Source organism: Phaseolus vulgaris, chromosome 11 (genome assembly GCF_051622355.1).
Source record: "Phaseolus vulgaris cultivar YP4 chromosome 11, ASM5162235v1, whole genome shotgun sequence".
Lineage (NCBI taxonomy): Eukaryota > Viridiplantae > Streptophyta > Magnoliopsida > Fabales > Fabaceae > Phaseolus > Phaseolus vulgaris.
The window spans coordinates 8318791-8329041 of NC_143508.1; the positions used below are offsets into that span (position 1 = coordinate 8318791).

The 10251-nt window shown below is 24.4% G+C and overlaps 1 pseudogene; it reads right to left on the reverse strand.

Annotated features, from left to right (window-relative positions):
• Nucleotides 1–818: 818 nt before the first annotated feature.
• On the reverse strand, nt 819–8738 carry LOC150023030 (uncharacterized; annotated as a pseudogene).
• Between the last annotated feature and the right edge of the window lie 1513 nt (nt 8739–10251).

Sequence of the window (10251 nt, forward strand, 5' to 3'; positions counted from 1 at the left end):
AGAAAAAAGCAGAAGAATAAAAATTAGGATTTCAAGAGGAATTAGGAGAATTGGGATGAGTTTTGTGAAAGTACGAGCAATAAAAAAGAGAGAGAATGGAGACAAATAGTTGAGACAAAGAAATGTTGTTTACCTCACAGAAGACGAAGAAAAAAAAGAGTGTTTGATTTATCCAAAACTTAAGAGTAACCTTACCACCACAGAGTCTTTTATTTTTATTCTCTTTTCTCTTTGTCCTGTCTTCGTCTGTCTTCTCGTCTTCTCTCTTGTATTTTATACAAATTATTTTATATTTTGTATACATTATTTTAAAATTTAATTTATATGATTTATCTATTAAAAAAATATTTAATAAGAATTTATCAATTATGGTATGGTATGAATAAACAGAAATATTTAAAGAATATTTATATCAATGACTATTTTAGAAGTCTAATCATATGTTAATAAAACTATTTTATTCTTTAGTTATTTGAATTGAAAATTACTTTTCTAATATTTAAATTTATTATTTTTATTTATATTGAATAATTATTATTTATTACATATAACAAGCAAAATTTAATCACTTAATTAACATAAAACTATTAAGAAATAACTATAGTGAATTTTGAACAATACACAATACAAGTAAAAAAAATTCAGTTTTTCTCGCAGTGCTCAATCACCATGTGATTCAAATTGAGAATGATTGACTTAATCATCCATAGTTTTATGTACACAAAATGTGTCAAATGTATCGTTATCATTGTTATCATTGAAGTCAATATTTGAGACAACATATGTACAACAACCCAAGGAACATACTTACTCCCTAGCTATTTTTTCTTTCTTTTTCCAAAAGATGTGCTATGTTTCATTACATGATTGAATGACTTTGGAAGCACAACTAATTTTGAGAACCTATAATACTTTGATTAATTAATATTGTATCAACATGGCTAAAGTTAAGTAGAAAAGATATTGTCAATGTAAAAAATGTATACCATAACAAGTAGTGTATGCTTAATCTTTTATAATATGCATATGTAATTTGTTACGCATGCAAACATGAATGCATTTGAGAAAATAATTTGTTAATTCCCAAAATCAAATGAAAAGCTAAATTGTAAATAAATTAAACGGAACATTTTCATAATTAGTAAATTTATTTAAATTTAAAATACCTGGTTTGAAAAGAGTTTGTTTTTAAAAAACTATTTGTTTAAAATTTGATTGCATCGCTAAATAAGTAAAAAAACTAGTTTTTAAGACTAAGCATATTAAAAAATACATAAAAAAAATTAAAAAAAAAATCATTACAGAATTACTTATTTTAATAAATAATTTTATTCCATTAAATAATAAATAATATTAAAAATATAGTATAGGTTTTCAACAATATAATAATATAACAATAATAACATTTCTATTAATAATAATCTATCACATAACAAATATTGTATGATATATACTCAATACAAATCTTGTATCATGTCCATATGTAATTTGTTACACATGCAAACATCTCTGCATGTGGAAAATTAATTTTTTAGTCCAGCAAAATCAAAATGAGAAGTCAAATTATAAATATAAAATTAATTGAACCTCATGATAGAGATAATATGTTCCTTTTTATTTGTTAGAACAAAGAAAATGAAGCATGACATAAATACAAAGTATGTGAACTATTATCGATACAAATTATCAATTGTTAATAGTTCTATCTTATTAGAGCTCATTGCAAAAGTAATTGTGTTCATTAATCAATCATGTTATAAATACAAAGCATTTGTATTTACAATATACTAATGATTGATATTAATGTGAATGCATAGTAACACCCAAAGTTATCTTAAATATTAAGATGTCTTTAGATACCTGGATTGAACTGCAATTGGTACAGAGGTATTATTGGTGTCATTTGCTAAGGCGAGACTAGCTTGACAATCCTTTAATAGTTCCACACATGAATTACAATTATATTTGATACGACATTGACACCTTCAAGAGTAAGTAAATAATGCAATTTAATATTATTTGTTAAGATTTGGAATAAGTAGACAATCACACAAAATGGATAAATTGTTTTTTCAAAACATCCATAATTCACACAAAATTTAGATGTCCTCATTGTGAAACCTCCCAAAACCTTCTGTACAACTTCCTCTAAAGTGTCTAATGAAATATTTAAAAATGTATTCATGACATCACGAACACTACTTCCATTCTCGAGAAAAATATACTCTTGAGGACGCTTGTTTGTACTACCAGCATGCAACTCAAAAACTGTGGGTGACACAACCTACTTTCATCAACAAAACAAAATTTAATTCATGACATTTAACATAATAATGATTACCATAGTTTTATATTTACTTGTAATGTAGTTGCATTTGTCCATAATTTTCAAAAAAATTAACAACAGTCACTGTAATTTAAAATCTAACCTACAACTAAAGAATAAATACATATTCATTTACTTACCTCAACCTTGTTACAAACTTCACAATAACACATAATTCCAACGCGAAAAACAACTCCCAAAAGCCCTATAGATTTCACATACAAAAAAAACACATATTTTTGGCATGAATGTATACATTAAAAACTTAAAAACAACATATATAAAAATTGAAAATAATAATACTTTGAAGCTAAAAACATATTTCACAAGTAGTCCTTCTAAAATCCCAGAAGATAAAAGATTTTTTAACTTGGAAGACAACTTTTTTCCCATAAAACCTTTAGAAGATGTCATCGGTTTTGAAATAGTAATAATAGAACCATTATTTCTTTCTTTATCAACACCATTACTCTTAACATTACTAATTTCTATTTTTTTTAATGTTGACTGTATAATCTTTTCCTTTCTATCTAGTATGACTCATAAAGATAAGCCAATTTAATGTTGACTGTATTGTCTATTTCCTTTCTATCTAGTATGACACATAAAGATAAGCCAATTTTTGTAACAATCACAATCTCATTATATATTATACAATTCACATATATATTATTTTCATCACTATAAATTTTAAATGTAGATAACATAATCACATACATTATAAATCTAGATAATGAAAATAATAACATACACTCTCTACTTCAAAATTCAAGAACAAAAAATTATCAATTATATATTCTATAATATTAGGTTAATTTGTCACACTTCATGTTTATCAAAATACACACATAGAGTATATCACTGTATATTAACACATAATCCATCAAATACAATATTTATACCTTTATTTTATATTAAATTATTATTTTATTATTTTATGAATTTATTTCTTTAAAATGTTTCACCAACCCTTCTTTTATATATAAAAAAATTATTTAGAATGAAAACTTATAACTCAAAATTTTTTTTATTACATTTTTAAATTAATATTTTACATTTATTATAATATTAATATGTTATTATAACTTCATTAATAAGTCAGTTTATGTTTCAAAATAATATTAATTATTTATTTGAACAAACAAGTATTAAAATATATTGAAACATCATATATATATATATATTTTATGTCTCTACATCATAATAAAAACTTCAACACCCATTAAATTATATAAATATTATTAAAATATGTATCAAAGTGAAAATTATATAATTTTGATAAATTGTATTTTTATGTTCATGGTGAAACATTGAGTTCTAATAATTTAAATCTTAATTTTTCAAACTTTGAAAAGAAACTAAATATGTAACTTTAAATTTATGTTTTTTTTCACAATATCAATTATGACTTTTATTTATAAATATTTTAAAAATACTAAAATGAACTATTTTGCACATTGTCTTAATTACCATGTTAATGTATCTATAAAAAAACTTCACTAAAAACATAATCATCAAACTCATGTAAAGAAAACATGTAATCACATTAATTTCATATTTCATTTTAGAATAATAAGAGATTATTTCATATTTCATATTGTTACACATGCAAACATCTCTGCATGTGAAAAATAATTTTTTTAGTCCAGCAAAATCAAAATGAGATGCCAAATTATAAATATAAAATTATTTGAACCTCATGATAGATATAATATGTTTTTTTTTATTTGTTAGAACAAAGAAAATGAAGCGTGACATAAATACAAAGTATGTGAACTATTATCGATACAAATTATCAATTGTTAATAGCTCTATTTTATTAGAGAGCATTGCAAAAGTAAGTGTCTTTATTAATGAATCATGCTATAAATACAAAGCATTTGTATTCACAATATACTAATGATTGATATTAATGTGAATGCATAGTAACACCCAAAGTTATCTTAAATATTAAGATGTCTTTAGATACCTGGATTGAACTGCAATTGGTACAGAGGTATTACTGGTGTCATTTGCTAAGGCGAGACTAGCTTGACAATCCTTTAATAGTTCCACACATGAATTACAAATAATTTTGATACGACCTTGACACCTTCAAGAGTAAATAATGTAATTGAATATTATTTGTTAAGATTTGGAATAAGTAGACAATCACACAATATGGGTAAAAGAAAAAATTCAAAACCTCTACAATTCGCACAAAACTTAGATGTCCTCATTGTGAAACCTCTCAAAACCTATTGTACAACGTCCACTAAAGTGTCTAATGGAATATTTAAAAATGTATTCATGAAATCACGAAGACTACTTCCATTCTCGAAAAAAAATATACTCCTGAGGACGCTTGTTTGTACTACCAGCATGCAACTCAAAAACTGTGGGTGACACAACCTACTTCCATCAACCAAACAAAATTTAATTTATGACATTTAACATAATAATGATTACCATAGTTTTATATTTACTTGTAATGTAGTTGTATTTGTCCATAATTTTCAAAAAAATTAACAACAGTCACTGTAATTTAAAATCTAACTTACAACTAAAGAATAAATACATATTCATTCACTTACCTCAACCTTGTTACAAATTTCACAATAACACAAAATTTCAACGCCAAAAACAACTCCCAAAAGCCCTATAGATTTCACGTACAAAAAAAACACGTATTTTTGGCATGACTGTATACATTAAAAAACTAAAAACAACATATATAAAAATTGAAAAGAATAATACTTTGAAGCTAAAAACATATTTCAGAAGTAGTCCTTCTAGAATCCCAGAAGATAAAAGATTTTTTAACTTGGAAGACAACTTTTTTCCCATAAAACCTTTAGAAGATGTCATCGGATTTGAAATAGTAATAATAGAACCATTATTTCTTTCTTTATCAACACCATTACTCTTAACATTGCTATCACCATTTTCTAACTTTTTGAATGTTGATTGTATAGCCTTTATTGGGGTTTCCAACTTGCAACCCAAAATTGGAACAATCTTATTATTGTCACCTTTCTCCTTAACCTTATCATTATCACTAACAGGTTGCATTTGCATAACTCCGGTCTCAAGGTCATTATTCTTGTGTTCCTTTTCACCTTCATTTTGCACTTGGCTTTTAGTTTCACCACTCTCTCGCTCATTTTCACAAACAACAAACATTTTGTTTCGTCACGCACTTCACTTTGAAGTTTCTTTGCATCCACCAAATCACTCTTTACTTCCTTTCTCATTTAAAGCAGCAAAAACATTTTCAGCAGTTTTCACCAAACTTCTGAGGTTTTTAATTTTTGGTAAATCAGATTTTTGGTATCGCCTGTGAAAGGAATTAGTAAAGACCTGAACCAAATTTTGGGTCTTTTTCGATTGAGTTCGACCTAGAGAATCACATATTTGTGATTGTGCCTTCATAGCAAAGTTAAATTCCCTCTTTAAACCAGTGTGAACTGATTCCACAAAGTGTTCTGAATTTGTATCATTTGCATTCAGGCGTGGATACAAAATCAACTCGACAATGACCTGAGATTTGAAGTGATGTGATTAAAAGTAATTGTAAATGTTATAAGATTGTAAGGGTGTGTACATGCATGCAATAGAAAAAAACACAAGAAAAAAATTAGGCTTTAAAGAAGAATTAGGAGATTTGAGAATTGAATTTTTTGAAAGTACGAGGAATAAAAAAGAGAGAGAATGGAGACAAAGAAATGTTGCTTACCTCAAAGAAGACGAAGAAAGAAAGAGTGTTGGATTTATCCAAAACTTAAGAGTAACCTTACCACCATAGAGTCTTGTATTTTTATTCTCCTTTCTCTCTGTCCTGTCTTCGTCTGTCTTCTCGTCTTCTCTCTTGTATTTTGTACAAATTATTTTATATTTTTTATACATTATTTTAAATTTAATTTATATGATTTATCTGTGAAATATATATATATATATATAAGAATTTATCTATGGTATGGTATCAATAAATAGAAATATAAAAATAAATTTATAATTATATATCTTTTAAAGAATATTTATATCAATGATTCTTTTAAAATTTATTTTTTATGTATTAGTTTCAAAAAATTATACATTAATAACTTAAAATCACCTTTAGATATATTTTTTGTTATTATTATTAAAGTTGATAACCTTTTAATATATGTAATAACAATTTAGTTTTTTTAAATTATAATGTTTTTTATATTTAGAGAACATGAGGAGACATGATAAAATAAAATAAAAATAAGAGAAGAAAAAAAAATCTAAGTAATGTAATAAAACATATTGAACTTTATTTAAAAATCTTTTCTTTATATACAACATTGTCTATTTCCTTTCTATCTAGTATGACACACAAGATGAACCAATTTTTGTAACAATCACAAATCTGATGATATAATACAGTTGACATATAGATTATTTTCATCACCACAAATTTTAAATGTAGATAACACACATAATCACATACATTATAAATCTAGATAGTGAAAATAATAACATACTCTAACTACTTCAAAATTCAAGAACAAAAAATTATCAATTATATATTATTTAATATTAGGTTAATTTGTCACACTTCTTGTTTATCAAAAACACACACATATAAAGTATATCACACTCTATATTATTACATAGTCCATCAAAATCAATATTTATACCTTTATTTTATAACTCAAACAATATATATCAATATTTCACCAACCCTTCTTTTATATATACAAAATTTGCTAGAATGAAAACTTATAACTCAAACAATTTTTTATTACATTTTTTAAATTAATATTTTACATTTATTATAATATTAATATTTTATTCAAATAAGTCAGTTTATGTTTCAAAATAATATTAATTATTTATTTGAACAAGATAAGTATACAATATATTGAAACATCATATATATTTTGTCTCTACTTCATAATAAAAACTTCAACACCCATTAAATTATATAAATATTATTAAAATATGTATTAAAGTGAAAATGATATAATTTTGGTAAATTGTATTTTTATGTTAAACATTGAGTTCTAATAATTTAAATCTTAATTTTTCAAACGGTGAAAAAAACCTAAATATGTAACTTTAAATTAATGTTTTTTTTTTCATAATATCAATTAGACTTTCATCTATAAACATTTAAAAAATACAACAATGAACTATTTTGCACATTGTCTTAATTACAATGTTAACATATGTATAAAAAAGCTTCACTAAAAACATAATCATCAAACTCATGTAAAGAAAACATTTAATCACATTAATTTCATATGTCATTTTAGAATAATAAGAGATTATTTGAATTTTAAAAAAAAATTCATATAAAATACTCATTGAAAATAAATAGAATACTCATCAAACGAATTCTCTTCATTAAATTTGATATTCGTAAATCGTAAAAATTACTTTCAATAAATATGTTTTTTTTCAAATTTCATTTTAATAACCCCACAACTATGCAAAATGAATAAAAATTTATCTTAAAACAATGCTTTTATATTTAGTTATTTTAGGAGAATATGTTCTTACATCAGATTTTGGAGGCACACCTTATACATGAGGTTTTACTATAAGAAAGATAACAAATGATTGGAACAATTTTGAACATTAATGAGCTATGCATCTAAGTTAGAGTGTACTATTATTACTTAGTATATGTATATACTCAATAAGTAAATCAATTGAAAATTTTGATTGAAATAATCTCAAACATAATTATTGTCAAATATATTCATTTATAATTTAGACGGTTATATGATTAATATATTTATTTATTAAATTTAGTAAAAAAATTATTCTAATGGATAAAAATATTTTAGAAGTTTAATCATATGTTAATAAAATAATTTTATTCTTTAGATATTTGAAATAAAAATTACTTTTCTAATATTTAAATTTATTATTATTATTTATATTGAATAATTATTATTTATTACATATAAATGCAAAATTTAATCACTTAATTGACGTAAAACTATTAAGAAATAACTATAATGATTTTTTAACAATACACAATACAAGTAAACAAAAACTCAGCTTTTGTCGCAGTACCCAATAACCATGTGATTCAAATTGAGAAGAATTGACCTAATCATCCATTGTTTAATGTACAACAAACATTTTGTTTCGTCACACACTTGACTTTTAAGTTTCTTTGAGGATGTGAACATATTTCACAAGCAGTCCTCGTAGAATCCCAAAAGATAAAAGGTTTTTTAACTTGGAAGACAACTTTTTTCCCATAAAACCTTTGAAATAGTAATAATAGAACCTTTATTTCTTTGTTTATCAACACCATTACTTTTAACATTGCTATCACCATTTTCTAACTTTTTTTAATGTTGATTGTATAGTCTTTATTGGGGTTTCCAACTGGCAACTCAAATTTGGAACCTTTCTCCTTAACCTTATCATTATCACTAACAGGTTGCATTTGCATAACTCCAGTCTCAAGGTCATTACTCTTACGTTCCTTTTCACCTTCATTTTGCGCTTGGCTTTTAGTATATCACTCTTGAGCTCCTATTCACAAACAACAAACATTTTGTTTCGTCACACACTTCACTTTTAAGTTTCTTTGCATCCACCAAATCATTATATACTTCTTTCTCATTTAAAGCAACACAAATATTTTCAGTAGTTTTCACCAAACTTCTGAGGATTTTAATTTTTGGTAAATCAGATTTTTTGTATCGCCTGTGGAGAAATTGGTAAAGACCTGAACCAAATTTTGGGTCTTTATCGATCGAGTTCGACCTAGAGAATCACATATTTGTGATTGTGCCTTCAAAGCAAAGTTAAATTCCCTCTCTAAACCAGTCTGAACTGATTCCACAAAGTGTTTTGAATTTGTATCATTCGCATTCAGGCGTGGATACAAAATCAATCCGACAAAGGTCTGAGATTTGAAGTGATATGATTAAAAGTAATTGTAAATGTTATAAGATTGTAAGGGTCAATAGAAAAAAGAACAAGAAAAAAATCAGGGTTCAAAGAGGAATTAGGAGATTTGAGAATTGGATTTTGTGAAAGAACGAGAAATAAAAAAGACAGAGAATGGAGACAAAGAGTTGAGACAAAGAAATGTTGCTTACCTAAAAGAAGACGAAGAAAGAAAGAGTGTTGGATTTATCCAAAACTTAAGAGTAACCTTACCACCATAGAGTCTTGTATTTTTATTCTCCTTTCTCTCTGTCCTGTCTTTGTCTGTCTTCTCGTCTTCTCTCTTGTATTTTGTACAAATTATTTTATATATTTTATACATTATTTTAAAATTTAATTTATATAATTTATCTATTAATATATATATATATATATATATATATATATATATATTTAATAAGAATTTATCAATTATGGTATGGTATCAATAAATATAAATATAAAAATAAATTTGTAATTATATATCTTTTAAAGAATATTTATATCTATGATTATTTTAAAATTTAATTTTTATGTATTAATTTCAAAAAATTATACATTAATAAGTTAAAATCACTTTTAGATATATTTTTTGTTATTATTATTAAAGTTGATAACCTTTTAACATATGTAATAACAATTTAGTTTTGTTAAATTATAATGTTTTTTATATTTAGAGAACATGAGGAGACATGATAAAATAAAATAAAAATAAGAGAAGAAAAAAAAATCTAAGTAATGTAATAACACATATTGATCTTTAGTTAAAAATCTTTTCTTTATATACAACATTGTCTATTTCCTTTCTATCTAGTATGACACATAAATATGAGTCAATTTTTGTAACAATCACAAATCTCATGATATAATACAATTCACATCTAGATTATTTTCATCACCACAAATTTTAAATGTAGATAACATGCATAATCACATACATTATAAATCTAGATAATGAAAATAATAGCATACCCTCTCTACTTCAAAATTCAAGAACAAAAAATTATCAATTATATATTCTTTAA